Here is a 16,855-nt window from a genome sequence, read left to right as displayed (position 1 = left end):
AACAACTCTTGGTACACTATATAAAGACATGAACAAAATTTACCAGCGATTCGAATTTCCGTGTAACTTAATGAACCGACTAAAAACAAAGGCTGAATCTACTGCCTATATTTTCAGGGAAACGCACTGTCTATTATTTAATTTGATCAGGTTAGGACAGGACACACAAACTGCATTTAGTCCAATAAAAATACATGATATTTTTAGGGTGATAAATAAAAGGCAGTTGCTCCATGACACAAGAGCACTCTCTAGTGGACCAAAAAGCTTACAGCACCTGGTATTCCCAGGCAGTCACCCATCCAAGTACTAACCAGGCCCAATCCTGCTTAGCTTCCGAGATCAGACGAGATCGGGTGTATTCAGGATGGTAAAAGCGTAAGCGAGTGAACAACTCTTGGTACACTATATAAAGACATGAACAAAATTTACCAGTGATTCGAATTTCCGTGCAACTTAATGAACCGACTAAAAACAAAGTGTCGTATCGCGTAAGTGCTGGCAATTATTGCTTATAAACAAAGGAGTCCGCTCATACTGAACTTTGATCATAAGGTTTATTCAGATCACAAGCTTTCAGCATAAGTTACAGGTGACATGCCCACCCGGAGAGCGACGCCTCAGATTGCAATGGCCGCTCTGACTTCTTCTTCGTTCAGCCCCTACTTATAAACAATGCAAAAAGATGGGTGCTCCCTCTTCTGGCCAATCACCAGTCTCCCCTGGGGCGTCACCCTCCAAACGGCTACATTTGAACTAAGATAAACATCCTCTGCTTCCATTAAGAAAGTCATAATCTTTAATACACGACATTTCCCCCTTCGAGACGAACTAAAAGTCTCGAAAACAAACAGAATAGGATTATGACAACAATTTATCTTATTGAGTATCTTTAACATTAAACCAAAAAACATTATTCTCTAGAGTGTATATACCTTTCTATGAAATATGAATAACTGTTTATGAAGTGTAAGAGCGAAAAACTGTCCGGCAACCTTCGTTCCAAATCCATCCATCCACGGTCCCTCTGCCCCAGGCAACCACCTCGGTACTCCCGATAAACTCATAAACAATGTAACTGCATTTGAAACTATGATGCAATTAAATACACATGTAAGCCCCTGCAAACAAAATCCTATCCAAAAAATGTCCACTTTCAGGCTGGTCAACCCATTGGACCCTACAGTGGACCTCTCCCTGCCTAGACTCCCTGTCCCTAAGCATCAACGAAATAAACAAAAACATCTAAGATCCCCACATGTATTCAATAACATCAAATATCATTCTACAAAAATTAATACGTAAGAGTATGACACAAATTATGTATTACACATGTCTATATTTCATTGCAGACACTGGAATGTAGTCCACTACACTTCATCTCCCCGTAGTCTCGACTTCCAATGGATTGTTGATGATGGAATCGGAATCTCTCCACACCCTCTTTGTTTCATCTCCTCCAGTCATTGTCCTTTCATATTGTCCTTGTTTGAGTATTTCAATCTCCACATGTTCCCCCAAATGCTTCTGGAAGAAAAGAAAAGACCAAACAGTATCTTTTGCAAAACAACACTTTCAAATTAAACATCAATATCAACTAAGAATATAAAAATGATATATAAATGATGTATGAATCACATTAATGATAGAATAATGAACTAGGATAATTATTCATTCATACACTTCCCCCCTTTGATTCATAAAATCATACTAAAATCACACTAATATTGGAGAAAAAAAATTGAAAAATGATCAAAACATCAAAAATGATATTTATCCATTCAGTTCCACCTGTCCATCTTCATCCAGATCAGGAACAGTCAACAACGGCATCTGAGTGTTGTCTCCAGGCATCACTCTCCAACCTATCTCAATATCATAGCTTTCTCAAAGGTCAGTAACAAATTACAAACCTCACACACAGTGCTATCAAAGCTGCAACTAAAATCTGAACCATCACTGCCCCTACTGGGTCTACCTGATCTCGCAACCAAGTCTTCGCTGACTTCCGCTCCTTCAGATCTACCAAATGCATCCCTTATATTCTTCAATGCATATATAACCCTAGTGATAATATCTGAACTATCTGGACTCAAAGTATAAGTAATATTATCAATATGATCTTCCCAAATGTTACACCATACCATGGAAAAAGTCCCCCCTTCTCCCTTAGATTTAAACTTCAATGATAGGCTTGAAGACTATGACATGTAGCCATGTCTCTTTTCATCCTATTTTCAAACCCTAAATTCAGATTTATCTGTGTCCGGTGCTACCCCTCTTTTAATGGTAAAACCTCATATGGAAGCTTCAACGTTGACATGTAACAACATCCTTTCCATCAATAGGGTAAGAATATATACGCTTTATCACCACAAACCCACCAAATATCTCTAAAATTCCCAATAGTTACATTGACAGGCAAAAGCTGATCTTTCACCATCAAAGTCCTGCTCTTCTTACTACCTGATACATAAAAAGTTACATTATATTTGTCCTCTCTAACCTTATGTTCGTGCTTATCCAAAGTCATCATATAATCATCACAATCTGATATTCCCATAAACATACCCTTTACATCATATGTTTTATTAGAACAAAAACAACTTTTAGCCCTCACTGCTTTCACCTCAAATGCTTCAGGGTTCGCTGTTACCTGACTTTCCTTCACATCTAACAAATTCACACAAGTTAATTCACTTAACCCAATAACCCTTAAACCTAGGCTTAAACACATGTTTTGACAACGACATTATTTTATCTGTTACTGATTGTTGTTGCTGATACAACAGTCATGTCAAAGCATAAGATTGACACATACTTGATAGAGGTCGAACCCCACGTGTCTGGTGCTGGAATTCTCAACAGACCCTCAAGATTCCTCACTGATCTTACAGAATGAGCTGCTATCTCTAATTTTCACAACAGAAGAATCAAACCCATCCATTTAGTTTCTCTCTTCTCTAGCGAGCGGTACTGCAGATACCTCTCCTTGTCTGTCATTAAAATCAAAGACCTCATCCTGTCCTCCATGATAGTATCCTTCACTATTTCAGATGAATCTATATTGACAGCACTCTCTATCCGTATCATAAACCCCTGAGTCTCTCTTGCTGCCTCCTTTAATTTCAGAAAAGTTGTTGTCGGTGTCGTACTTCCTACATTTGCTATCGCCATCGTATCATTAATCCCTTTCCAAAGCTACCATTAAAGTAGTTGATTTAGTTGATGTATTAACCTTAATTATTTCTAGTGGGAAAGTTACCAATATACTCTGTGTATTATTTACTGTTGGAGTGACTACTGTAACATATTCTTCCTGACCTCCTTTGATTAGGTGCAACAGCTTCTACTCCTGGTCCTGATAACAATACTTATTCTCCATAATTATCTCTCCATGTGGGAGGAACGTCCCCATCCTAACCCTAATAAGTCTTTTTCCCCCTAAAATTGGTGCTGGAGCTATTGGTTCCCTTATAATCAAATGCGATATATTTATGGCTTTAATAACTATCAATGTTGAAAGAGTTAAATTGCTTCTCACTGTTGTTTTAATAGACTGAAGTGTTAATGTCCTTAGTTACTTCATCCATTTTCCCCAAAGCTTTGAACTCTTTGCTTGTACTTCCATCTATCACCACTAGTGTCACTTTTTCCAACTCTCAGTCCTACCTCTAATCCCTGACTTTCAAACTTTTGATTATAAAAAATACACCTATAATGACCTTGATCTCCCTGCTGGGAACTGTAACTATAGATACTCAATTACCCTCAATCTTCTCTTCTCATTCAGCAACGCATACTTTCTCAATGCATCTGCTCCTAACAGATCTAAACTCCTACCATATCTTCCCACTAAACTCTAAAATGTCCTTCACCACTGTTCTCTCTCTCTTACTACTAACTTTGAAACTTAGCTTACTGTCTTAGAGTTCCTTCAACCTAGTTCTCCTAAATTATTTTAATCTAATCTTTTCTCCTAACCTTTAAAAACCTTTTCCACTGATTTATTCACAAAATCCCTTTACCACCAAATTTTAGGATATGTGATTGGGAAGGTCCCCACCTGCTTCTGACTTCTTTACACACAGACTTGGCAAACAACTAAACACCTTTTAGCCTAGCCTGAAATCCCTTGGTGTAAGAATGTAACCCAGAATAACAGTCACCCCTTTAAACTTTATTTTTCAGACAGATTGTCTAAAAGGCAGTCTAATAGATTATCATCCTTCCTATGATATTATCTTTTTAAGCAAATATGATTCCCAAAAACCCTACTTTTTAACATCTTCTACCAGACAGCCGTCTAGTGTACATCCTATTGTACAGTTCAATTTACACCATGCATCTCTTCCCAACACTGCAATAGGTATATGTTCTAATATTAGTATTGTCTATTTTAATTTCTCTTTGATTTTTATAGCAGAGCTCAATTGGTTCCTTAAGAGTAATTAGCTGTTTTACTACCTCAAATCCCTATCCTAATTAGTTAATTTTACATAGTGAGATGTTTAACCTCTTTAGGCTCAACACAGATAAAGTTTCCCACTATTCACCATCACTTCTCATAGTCCTCTGGTTTTACTTCAATTGTTAGATATTTTCTCTTCTTCTCTAATCGGTGCTATCAGCTGACACCCCCCTTCGTATCTTCTAGGCACTCTAGAATCCTTAGGGTTCACCTGGAGAACAGGTGATCTTGACTGGCCCCTGTATCTTCCTTAAAAATGTTCTCTGTTGTTTCCTCCTGGCCCATTGCACTCACAGGTAAAGTGACCAACCTGTCCATAATTATAACAGTCTTCTGAAAGTTGCTGGAAGTGTAGCTGAAATCTTCCTCCTCCTTCTAAGCCTTCTCGTCCTCTTCCTCTCCAATTCTGTGTCTGTCCAGAAACTGGCTGTGGATATGGAACACCTGGTACCCCCCTTGGTGGCTGGTACAATTGCATTTGATCTTGTTCAGTTGAAGCTGTAACAGTGATTGTTGATTTGGTTCACTCTGATTCTTCATAACCAAAGCTTCTCTTCTCCACCAGTTGTGTTACTTCTTCTAAACTAGTCGCTTTATCCAGGCATGATAAGCATCGGTCTATATCTTCTTCTATTTCTTCTGTGCCAGTCCTTGTAGGACAAACTCCTTTTGAATACACAGCACCTTTAGTCTCCTCTTTATCGCTGTCTTCATCTGAACTCGAATCTCTTGTATCCTTCTTCCTTCAACTTCCATCAGAGATCAAATCTCTAGTATCCTTCTTTCCTCTCTTGCCAACTTCCTTCTGATCACAGAGTCATATCCACCCATGATCTCTTCTCAATCACTCTGATCTTCATCTTCATCATCTTCTTCAAGTTCCATCTTCCTTAACCTCACTCTTCTCTTTCAGACATCTCATTTTCTTCCTTCTGGAGTTTTGGATTCATCTTCATTGTCGTTTCTGCTTGTCCTCTATCTATTATTCATCTTCATCTCTGATGCAACAATCCCCCCTCCTGGATGATCCCTGGAAGCTGAGGATAAACATCCCTAAGCTCTACTTCCTTCTCGTAAGGTGGGTGTCTTTTTGCTGAATCCGTATGTGAGAAAGGTGTACTAACTTCTGCCATTAGTTTTTCTGTCGCCTTCTCTATACCTTTGTTTATCTTATCGCTGGAATCTTTTATCAGTTTTTGTTTGAGAATGAAGGGCAGCTTTTGTTTCATTTGCCGGATAACCTAGCAATACTTTAGTTAAAGGATTACCATTTTGTACTATATCAACCGGTGTAATGACTTTCATAGCCTTGATGTCGTTTTTCCCCATTGTAACAACCCTTTTATATTCCTTTATCGTGAATTATTTTATTTTAGACTATATAGCCTATGGCTTCCCCCCTTCAATTATTAATATAAACCAAACAACCCAATTTTTTTTTTTAATAAATCAATAAAAATACGAATATGAAAAAATTCAATTAAACTTTTTATTCAAAAACCATTTCTAATTGATTCCCAACACATCTGTAATTAACCCAAGTGATGCACATAGCCTCCAAAATGCAATTTTTAATGAAATAGTATTTGCCAAGCCTATGTGAAATTGTCATAACATCAGATATCCTGTAGGGGAAGATTTTGTAACCAGACCAGTACCAAACCCTTGACTCGATCCTCTGCCGCGTCACGCCTTGTCACGTCACGCACACGTTAGCCCCTCCTCTCTCTCTCCTCTGCTCTCGTCCTATCGCCTCTCATATGACAAGAACAGAGACACAGAAAAATATTTTAGTAGTTACTGCAATCACTGAGTTATTTCAACCATATTCAATATTCCTTCGTTCACATTCGCTCTAAGAATCCACTCAGAACTAAATAGATCGCTCAAAACATTTTTATTTTACCCCGAGTTGTTGCCCTTTTTGACAACATTGGTTTAAAGGTTATGCTCTAACTCTGCTCCTGTTTATTCAATTAGCAAAATTCCTTTTGCCACATGTTCAGGGTCACCTGTAGCTCTACAGATATCAATATGAATACAGTACATTGTCCCCTTCACATCTTAAACGGGAAGTTTTAACAATACATCTTATGTCAAATTCCATTGTAACTAATTGCCATGGGAAAGCAGTCAAGTCAGCCATCCCATTGATAAATTCATCAAAAACAGTCAAAGGACAGAACATTTGAAATGTATTTGTACAGTTCAGTATCCCAGTAGTGGACTTTATTACTTAAAGACATAGTGTACATTTTTGTAACAGGTATGGAAAAGACTGAATTTGACTGTGAGCTGACAGCAAGGTGAGAGTTGGAGGAGTATTTTAGTGGGAGAAGAGCTTTTTGGAAATAGAATGTGTTTGACTAGAGGCTGACAGCATGGGAGGGGTGGAGTGAGTGGTCTCAGATGTGTTTATAAGCAGCAACTAAGCAGCCTGGAGCATTGTACTTCCTGGATAGCTGAAGTGATTGTGTAAAGGTTTTTATTTACTGTTATTTCACTTTTCAATAATATAGATGGCTCCAGTGCGTTCTCTATTTCGTTCATGTCCACTTTGCTTTAAGGTTGTGGTTGGCTTCAGTCAGCACCTTAGGCAAGTACACAACGTTCGGAACACTGAGGAGAGGATTCTCCTTTGTAATTGGCAGTGGGGCCGTGTCAATATCAGGCAGGAGCGGTGTCCAGTGACAGGATGCTCCACCCATGTCAGCAGGCTGGACCGGCATATGGACTCCCATACAGAGCTCAACAGAGCACAGAGGAGACAGGCTTTAGAGGAGGTGAAGAGACGTCTGACAATGGAGAGGCTGGCGGCATTGAGGGCGTCGATCCCTGCCATCCCAGTGGCCACCGATTTTGATATTGTGGAGACTGCGATGCAAGAAGAAGAGGAGGATAACTTTTTAGATACTTTTGCAGAGGAAGAGGAGGAAGAGGGCTGCACTAATGATTACTGCCACTGCCAAGCACAACTTTTGAGGCTGCAGAAAGCTGTGAAAGAGAGGGATGAGGCCCTGACCAAGAAAAGTGAGACCATCCAATCCATTAGAGAGGACAACCTGAAGCTGATCTCTAAGCTGCATAGAGTGAGGAAGAGGTACCAGCTACTGAAAAGGCAGATGGGGATTCTCAGGGTGAGTCCGGCAAAGGAGAGGTCGGCAAAGAGTTCCCTCAGCTTTCAGGCTGAGGCAGACACAGCCCAAGAGGAGCTGCAGCTGGACCAAGTGACAGGTTCAGGGGACCAGACAGAGGAGGCTACAGCGTCCGGATCTGGCAGCAAACTTATCTTCCCGGGCTCTGCCATTAGTAAGTACTGTTTCTTTAAATAGTGTCAAGTGTTTGTGTTGGAAAGTTTTTTTTTTTTTTTTTAACAGCCTGACTGATTCATGTTGCCTCATGAGATTGTAATTATTGTCTAAAATGTTATGTTTCTTTGACAGGTGTGTTTCTTGAGGGATTCAGGAAGACCTGTGAGGGCCCCAATCCAAATTATAAGCTAAGGGAAAATTGTGCCGGAAAGATCAAAAGGGTGACGCAATTTTTGAACTACATGGCGAAGGATGAGACCTACCAATCCAATCTCATTTTCCTGATTAACCATGACAAAATAAGGGGGTAAGCAGAGTTCTTTCTTTTTAGTCTCATCAGCGTTCATTAACAATGCAGTAATTGATTGTATGATTTGTGTGTGTGTGTGTGTGTGTGTGTGTGTGTGTGTGTGTGTGTGTGTGTGTGTAAAGGTGAAAGACAGCAAGGAAGCCAAGGTGGTTTCCAGAAAGACCCTGCTGGAGTGCCAGTCTCTTGCCAAGGCCAAGATCCCAGAAGTGCTGAGTAAGTGTTTCTAAATCTGTGATGTCACTGTTATTACACACTTATTAACGTCAGACATGTATAGAGTGCAGTGTAAAGATGCCTGTTATTATTTTCATGTCCCCACAGAAACCTTGGAAGAAACAAGGACACAGAAAAATCAGTACCAGTTTAATGGATACCTGTGGGCCTACTTTACCTCCATAGACGGCCATAGACCGGGCCTGGATAAGAACATGTTGGTGGAGGAGGTGGAGGAGGCTAAATGTGACCAGTCTGGGATGTATCTGATCAGTGTAAGTCTATAAACTGTGATGTCACGAGAGGCTGTGTCCTGGAGGGACGTTACATCCCCCTGAGGTGGCTGCAAACCCAGACAGCTATGGCTCCATCTGCTGGTATGGTCGGGAACTCCACCCCTCTATGGCCAATCTTCCCACGCAGCTGAAACAAATGAGGAGCTGATGAGCTGAAGGTTTGGGAAGGGAAGAGACACACTGAGGGAGTGTGTGGGGGTGAAGAGACACAGTCTCCAAGCTGGGCTCTCTGGAGGACAAGAGTGCTGCACGTCCACTTCCATGAGGAATATAAGGATTTGGAGATACTTACCTTTGGGAAATACTCACCTTTGGATATATGCACCTGTGGAAATACGTGTGGGGATTTTGGAAGGACGTTTTGCTGGGTTGGCCACTAGCTGCAACGGGAATACAGTAAGACTGGGGAAAAGTTATTTGAGCGAGGGAGAGTTATGATTTTGGATGTGGAAGAGACATCCATGAACTGTTAACCCTTAAAGAGCCACCAGAGAACAGAGTTGTGTTATACTTTCGTTAGTTTCCCAAGACCTTTAATAAAATCCTTGTTTTGGTTGAACCTGGTCTCCTTGCACTACTTGAGCAATCCCGCTGAAAGCTGTGTAGCCTCTCGTGACATCACAGATGGTGGAGAATACGGGCACGCTCAAGCGTTAATAGTGCATGTCGGAGGAGGATACCGAAGGTTTGATCACCCAGTTTTCCAAGTTGGCCGTAGGCTCCCCGCCCGACTGAAATGGAGGACATATTGAAAGCCCTTGTTGCTGGCCAGCAAGCCCAGATGCAAGCAAACGTGGCTCTCTTGGAGGAGCAAAAGAAAGCCAACCTTCTGAAGGCAGAGGAATTGCAGTTGCAGAGACAGAGGGTTGTCCAAAATACCCGCCCAATAAAGGCAAGTGACTTTATATCTAAGATGGGAGCTACCGATGACATTGAGGCATACCTGCATGCATTTGAGGCCACGGCCACTAGGGAAGCCTGGCCCAAGCAACAGTGGGTTGGTCTGTTAGCCCCCCTTTCTAACCGGGGAAGCGCTGAATGCTGTCCGGGACCTGGGCCCTGACCAGGTTACTGACTATGATGCCCTGAAGTCTGAGATCCTCAGCAGATATGGACTCACAAAGTTTGGTATGGCCCAGCGCTTTCACAGTTGGACCTTCCAACCAGACCAACCTCCTCGGGCGCAGATGCATGAACTTGTCCGAATCGCAAGGAAATGGCTGGATCCGCAGAGGAATACAGCAGCGGCGGTGGTGGAGGCCGTTGTGGTGGATCGTTACCTACGCGCCCTGCCTTATGAGGCAAAACGGTTCATCAGTCAACAGGCCTTGACCACGGCTGATCTGACCGTGGAAGCTGTGGAAAAGTACCAGGCCACAGCGGAGATGCTGAATGCTTCCCGAAAAGACCCCAGGAGTGCGGCCCCACCACAAATGGGAAGAACCCGTCCAAAGGACCCCAAGGTCTCGAACCCAGCCACGTCAGGACTTATCCCGGCTCCAGGGGGAGCCAGAAACCAGGCGGGTCCAAGAAGAGTACACCAGGAGGGGGGAAACTCGACAGTGTTACCGGTGTGGGGAGATGGGACATATCTCCTGGCAGTGTGGGAAACCAGCCGATGAACCTATGCCCACTGCGGAGTCCTCCAGCTCAGCACCCACACACCGTTTTGCCTCGCTCTTGGGAGTCGTAGATGGCGGCCCAGATCGACCCCCCACCTGCCCGGTAACTGTGAATCACCATGATGTGGAGGCCTTACTGGATTCTGGTAGCCGGGCCACCCTGGTGCGTAAGGATTTGGTGGGCCCAACGTGTCTGACCCCGGGAAAGTCCTCCCAGTTTCCTGTGTCCATGGGGACACCAGAGAATACCCCATTACTGAACTTACAATGACCAGCACACGGGGAACCATACACACGACGGCGGGGGTGGTTGATTCCCTCCCCGTCCCTGTCCTAATTGGACGAGACTGCCCAGCCTTTTACCCACTCTGGAGAGAGTCTCAGGAGAGGATAACCCGAGTACCTCGGAAACGGAGAGGCAAGACTCATCCTGGGAAGGCTCCGGTGCAATCCTCCGAGTTACTCACTCCCGCCCGGGCTCTGATAGGGATGGCAGGTGCCCAGACCAACACCGAGACGGAGCTACAGAATCTGGACAAAGAACTGTCTGGTCTGAAGGGGACCGCTGAGAGGTATCGTTTGTTAAAGCAACAGTTAGACATGAAGACAGAAGAGTTAGATATCCTCCAGGCTAAACTCCAACAGAGCTCCTTCCCTAAGCAACAGGAGGAGCTGGAGAGGCTGCGCAGGACCATCGAGGAGTGTGAGGAGACCCTGCGCAGTAGTAAGGAGGTCCAGAAGAAGGCAGAGGAGAAGTACAAGGTGTTGGAGAACAAGATGAAGAATGCGGAGGCAGAGAGAGAGAAGGAACTGAAAGCTGCTCAACAGAAGCTAAACTCTGCTAAAACCAAGGCTGATGCGTTCAGTAAGAAACTCAAGGAGAGACAACAGGAGGCTGAGTCCCTGGTCCTAGAGTTGGAGGAGTTGAAGAGAGAGCAGTCTGGCAAGCACCACGGCAATGCGGACGCCCTCTCCCGGCGTGATGCCTTCTTCGCTGCCTTTACCCCGACGAGGACGTCGGTCCCGAGGAGGGGGATGTGTGATGTCACGAGAGGCTGTGTCCTGGAGGGACGTTACATCCCCCTGAGGTGGCTGCAAACCCAGACAGCTATGGCTCCATCTGCTGGTATGGTCGGGAACTCCACCCCTCTATGGCCAATCTTCCCACGCAGCTGAAACAAATGAGGAGCTGATGAGCTGAAGGTTTGGGAAGGGAAGAGACACACTGAGGGAGTGTGTGGGGGGTGAAGAGACACAGTCTCCAAGCTGGGCTCTCTGGAGGACAAGAGTGCTGCACGTCCACTTCCATGAGGAATATAAGGATTTGGAGATACTTACCTTTGGGAAATACTCACCTTTGGATATATGCACCTGTGGAAATACGTGTGGGGATTTTGGAAGGACGTTTTGCTGGGTTGGCCACTAGCTGCAACGGGGAATACAGTAAGACTGGGGAAAAGTTATTTGAGCGAGGGAGAGTTATGATTTTGGATGTGGAAGAGACATCCATGAACTGTTAACCCTTAAAGAGCCACCAGAGAACAGAGTTGTGTTATACTTTCGTTAGTTTCCCAAGACCTTTAATAAAATCCTTGTTTTGGTTGAACCTGGTCTCCTTGCACTACTTGAGCAATCCCGCTGAAAGCTGTGTAGCCTCTCGTGACATCACAAAACGTACACCTGAATGTGTTTATTTGTTTGTTTGGTTGGTTGGTTGTTTTTGGAAACAATTGCAGTCGCCTTTGCGTCATTTGTGTGTTTTTTCTGTTCAATTTCGAATAGGTGACGGAACACAAAACGAATAGAGACCATGGCATGGTCCAGATGTCGCTGACAAAGGATGAGTACACTTGGTTTTCAGACTTCCTCAAATTCAAGCACTGCCTCCCAGGGGGAAAGAAGTCCTAGCACTTTTTTTTCAATTCTACAAGCACTCAGCTCAAGAACCTGCCTGCCTACCTGAGGGAGGTGTGGAAGGAGATGGGTCTGCCTGAAACTCCTACCTTCACTGACCTGCGGACCTCCATTGTCACTCATGTAAGTCAGATTAGATATGAATAGAAGTATTGTAAGATCCTATTCCACTGTTGTCTGAAATAATATAAATTATTTTTATTTATTTGTGTCTGTGTGTGTGTGTGTGTGTGTGTGTGTGTGTGTCTTTTTTGCTTGTGTCTTACAGGTCAAAAACATGCTCCCGAAGGCTGACAGGGAAAGGGTGGCCAATTTCATGTGCCACGACATCCAGATGGCAGATACATTTTATGCCATCAATTTAAATCCGTCCCAAGCCAGTGAAACCAGGGCACTCTTCGAGGCAGCATTAAAGGGAGAAGATACCTCTGTCACCACCGAGAACCAGGCCTCCACCTCTTCAAAAAGAAAGCGGAAGGCAAGAGAGGAGGACTCCCTCTCCGAGGGGAGCACCACCCCCGAAGAGACCAAGGTGATGTACCAGGAGTCTGGCCCGTCCTCCAGGGATGGCCAGACAACCTGTGGTAAGATCAGCTATTCCGACACCACACATTAGATTACCAAATGTGCTTGTACACCATGTAACAGTCAAATGTGCATTTTTTAATATATATATGTTATATTTTGTGTTTGCTGTGCCTGAAGACACCCTCCAAGTTGACCATGCCTGAGCTGGAGCAGTACCATACACCGAGCAAGAAGCAGCTCATCCTCAGGCGCCGCATGGTGGTCGCCGTCAGCCCCCTGCTAGTCTCATTCATCAAATTGAAGAGCAAGTCGCCCCTCACCTCCCCCATTGTCACGATGCAAGGTATGCAGCAGCTGAATTCAAATGAAGACCGACTCAAAAAAGCCATTGCCTCAAGGAGGAGGAAGCTGGATGAGAAGGTGCACAAGGAAAGAGGGGAGCCCTCTGTCAGCCAGAAGGAAGGGGAGCCGACCCACTTCAAGACTCAACAAGGGGAGGAAGGAAACAGCAGCACCTCTTACCAAGACTCTTAAAGACTCTCACATTTACACTGTTCTGATTTTGTGTTGTGTGGTTTTCTATTTTAGTGTGCTTGTTCAGATCATAAAATGTGTGTAATTTATTCAAACTGTCTAATCTATTTTCCATGTTGGTGTGATTCTTTATAATGTTCCAAGGTTTGCTCTGTTTAATAAAAAAAGTTTTTGAGTAATTTATTGTGTTGTGCTTTTTTTAAGGTTTGGATTTGGTCTGTGTCACTTATATTGCAAGTGTTGAACCTGCACTGTCTTGTCTTTATTTATTTTTAACCAACATTCACAGACAATAATCTTAATCCATTGTGTCTGTGAATGTTGGTAAAAACAATAATCTTAATTAATTTCTCTCTGTTATTTATCAGAGTGAAATTACTTAGGAAATAGTCCATTTCAAAACATTCTCAGAGTGTGAACACAATGCAGCTGCCAACTAGGTTCATTGTTGGTTTGACTTAGAGTTTTCAGAGTTTTATGTCCTGAAATAATGGTGTTTTTTTCAACTTGGTAGCTTCATTTAGCACCTATATCCACTCTATTCTTTTGTGTTCCTTAACTTAGTTTGGTTCATTTAAAAAGAAGAATGCAATAACACATTAGCTCTAATCCAGAGCGATTTACAGGAGCAATTAGGGTTAAGTGCCTTGCTTAAGGGCACATCGACAGATTTTTCACCTAGTCGGCTCAGAGATTAGAACCAGCAACCTTTCAGTTACTGGCACAACGCTCTTAACCACTAAGCTACCTGCCACCCTAACACTACTTTTCCCTAACCCAAACCCTTGTGGTATTGGCTAATAACAATTCAATTGAACAAGTATCTTTTATAACAATAACATCTTTAATAAAACTTCAAAAACAATTTTCAATACCCAAACCCTTATGGTATTGACAAATAACAATTCAATTGAACAAGTATCTTTTATAACAATAACATATTTAATAAAACTTCAAAAACAATTTTCAGTATAGGAAGAAATGATGACACTTGCGTTGACAATCTAGACAGATTTACACAAAGGAATAATTATTTGATCAACATTCTCATGCAAAAAAGATAAAAACTCTTCTTCTGCGACAGACAGTTCTGCTTGTGTTGCCTGGGTATACCCATCCTGTACATCCCAACCAGCTACACTCCAGTCTGGCCCAATGGGAGATTCCAGCAGTCCTACAATGTCCCATTCGGTCACCATTGGAGGCTGAGGGTTTTTTAATCGAAGAGCCCTTAATTTAGACAGGGCTAGTTCTCTTCTCAGGATGTCAAGCTGCGCTGTGGCTTCTGAATGCTGAAAAAAACATAAAAACAAGAAATGTATGAGGGTTTGATTCTGGTTAAGCAGTTGAACAAACACAAATAGGACTTGAAAATGTATCAAAGCTAGGACTTACATCTTGCCTGAGTACTGTCATCATGTGACGCAACAGCCGTGCATATTTTATTTTGCAAATGGGACAGTGTGTGTTCTGTACTCCTATTTTGCCTCTCACTAAGGCCTAAAGGAAGGCTCTTTCCATCGTGTTCATCACTTTGTGGACAATCCTTAAGTGAGAACGAAGGACAGCATAACTTCGCTGACAAATGGGGTAACACAACATTGTTGAGCTCATCTGTGAGGGGAAAATATAAAAAGTCACACCATGAGTGAATGACATACTCATTTACATGTGAGAAAGCTACTTCGAATACACACAGACACTAGGTGACAAAAGGGGCATGATACAAGTTCAAAAGCCAATCACAGGAGGGGTCAAGAAAAGAGAGAGAAGGATTACTTTATCCTATCCCAGGTATTCCTTAAAGAGGTGGGGTTTCAAGTGTCTCCGGAAGGTGGTGAGTGACTCCGCTGTCCTGGCATCATGAGGGAGCTTGTTCCACCATTGGGGTGCCAGAGCAGCGAACAGTTTTGACTGGGCTGAGCGGGAACTGTGCTACCGCAGATAGCGGAAGTGGGGCCAGCAGGCCAGAGGTGGATGAACGCAATGCCCTCGTTTGGGTGTAGGGACTGATGAGAGCCTGAAGGTACGGAGGTGCCGTTCCCCTCACAGCTCCGTAGGCAAGCACCATGGTCTTGTAGCAGATGCGAGTTTCAACTGGAAGCCAGTGGAGTGTGCGGAGGAGCGGGGTGACGTGAGAGAATTTGGGAAGGTCGAACACCAGACAGGCTGCAGTGTTCTGGATGAGTTGTAGGGGTTTAATGGCACAGGCAGGGAGCTCAGCCAACAACGAGTTGCAGTAATCTAGACGGGAGATGACAAGTGCCTGGATTAGGACCTGTGCCACTTCCTGTGTAAGGCAGGGTCGTACTCTCCGAATGTTGTAGAGCATGAACCTACAGGATCGGGTCACCGATCATAGGATGCCACCTTTCTAACAAGTTAGTTCTTCAAATTTCTACCCTGCTAGAGCTGCCCCGGTCAACTGTATTGTGAATTGTAAACTTCTAGGAGCAGCAACGGCTCAGCCGTGAAGTGGTAGGCCACACAAGCTCACAGAATGGGACCGCCGAGTGCTGAAGCGCGTAAAACTTGTCTGTTCTCGGTTGCAACACTCACTACCGAGTTCCAAACTGCTTCTGGAAGCAACATCAGCCCAATAACTGTTCATTGAGAGATTCATGAAATGGGTTTCCATTGCCAAGCAGCTGCACACAAGCCTAAGATCACCATGTGCAATGCCAAGCGTCGGCTGGAGTGGTGTAAAGCTCGCCACCGTTGGACTCTGGAGCAATGGAAACGCGTTCTCTGGAGTGATGAATCACGCTTCACCATCTGGCAGTCCTACGGACAAATCTTGTTTGGCGAATGCCAGGAGAATGCTACCTGCCCGAATGCATAGTGCCAACTGTAAAGTTTGGTGGAGGAGGAATAATGGTCTGGGGCTGTTTTTCATGGTTAGTGCTAGGCCCCTTAGTTCCAGTGAAGGGAAATCTTAACTCTACAGCATACAATGACATTCTAGATGATTCTGTGCCTCCAACTTTGTGGAAACAGTTTGGGGAAGACCCTTACGGCCAATATCAGTGGGGGGACCAACTTCATATTAATGCCCATGATTTTGGAACGAGATGTTGGACAGAGCAGATGTCATGTAGTGTATCTACCTCCACCACTCCAGTATCCTTATAGTATACAGTGGGGAAAAAAAGTATTTAGTCAGCCACCAATTGTGCAAGTTCTCCCACTTAAAAAGATGAGAGAGGCCTGTAATTTTCATCATAGGTACACGTCAACTATGACAGACAAATTGAGGAAAAAAAATCCAGAAAATCCCATTGTAGGATTTTTAATGAATTTATTTGCAAATTATGGTGGAAAATAAGTATTTGGTCACCTACAAACAAGCAAGATTTCTGGCTCTCACAGACCTGTAACTTCTTCTTTCAGAGGCTCCTCTGTCCTCCACTCGTTACCTGTATTAATGGCACCTGTTTGAACTTGTTATCAGTATAAAATACACCTGTCCACAACCTCAAACAGTCACACTCCAAACTTCACAATGGCCAAGACCAAAGAGCTGTCAAAGGACACCAAAAACAAAATTGTAGACCTGCACCAGGCTGGGAAGACTGAATCTGCAATAGGTAAGCAGCTTGGTTTGAAGAAATCAACTGTGGGAGCAATTATTAGGAAATGGAAGACATACAAGACCA

General features: G+C 43.5%; 1 long non-coding RNA gene and 1 other non-coding gene across 2 annotated transcripts; one reads left to right on the top strand and one right to left on the bottom strand.

Moving 5' to 3' along the window:
* Window positions 1-265: 265 nt before the first annotated feature.
* Window positions 266-384, bottom strand: LOC121560470. Its single transcript, XR_005998986.1, has one exon. It is a non-coding gene; the product is annotated as a 5S ribosomal RNA (ribosomal RNA).
* Window positions 385-7,670: 7,286 nt separating this feature from the next.
* LOC121565963 lies at window positions 7,671-8,576 on the top strand. The gene is made up of 4 exons (XR_006659913.1): window positions 7,671-7,780; window positions 7,915-8,089; window positions 8,215-8,305; window positions 8,414-8,576. It is a non-coding gene; the product is annotated as an uncharacterized LOC121565963 (long non-coding RNA).
* Window positions 8,577-16,855: the final 8,279 nt, after the last annotated feature.

The sequence above is a fragment of the Coregonus clupeaformis genome, unplaced genomic scaffold (genome assembly GCF_020615455.1).
Source record: "Coregonus clupeaformis isolate EN_2021a unplaced genomic scaffold, ASM2061545v1 scaf1911, whole genome shotgun sequence".
Classification (NCBI taxonomy): domain Eukaryota; kingdom Metazoa; phylum Chordata; class Actinopteri; order Salmoniformes; family Salmonidae; genus Coregonus; species Coregonus clupeaformis.
Note: the sequence above shows the minus strand (reverse complement) of the source record. Positions and strands in the feature narration are given on the sequence as shown.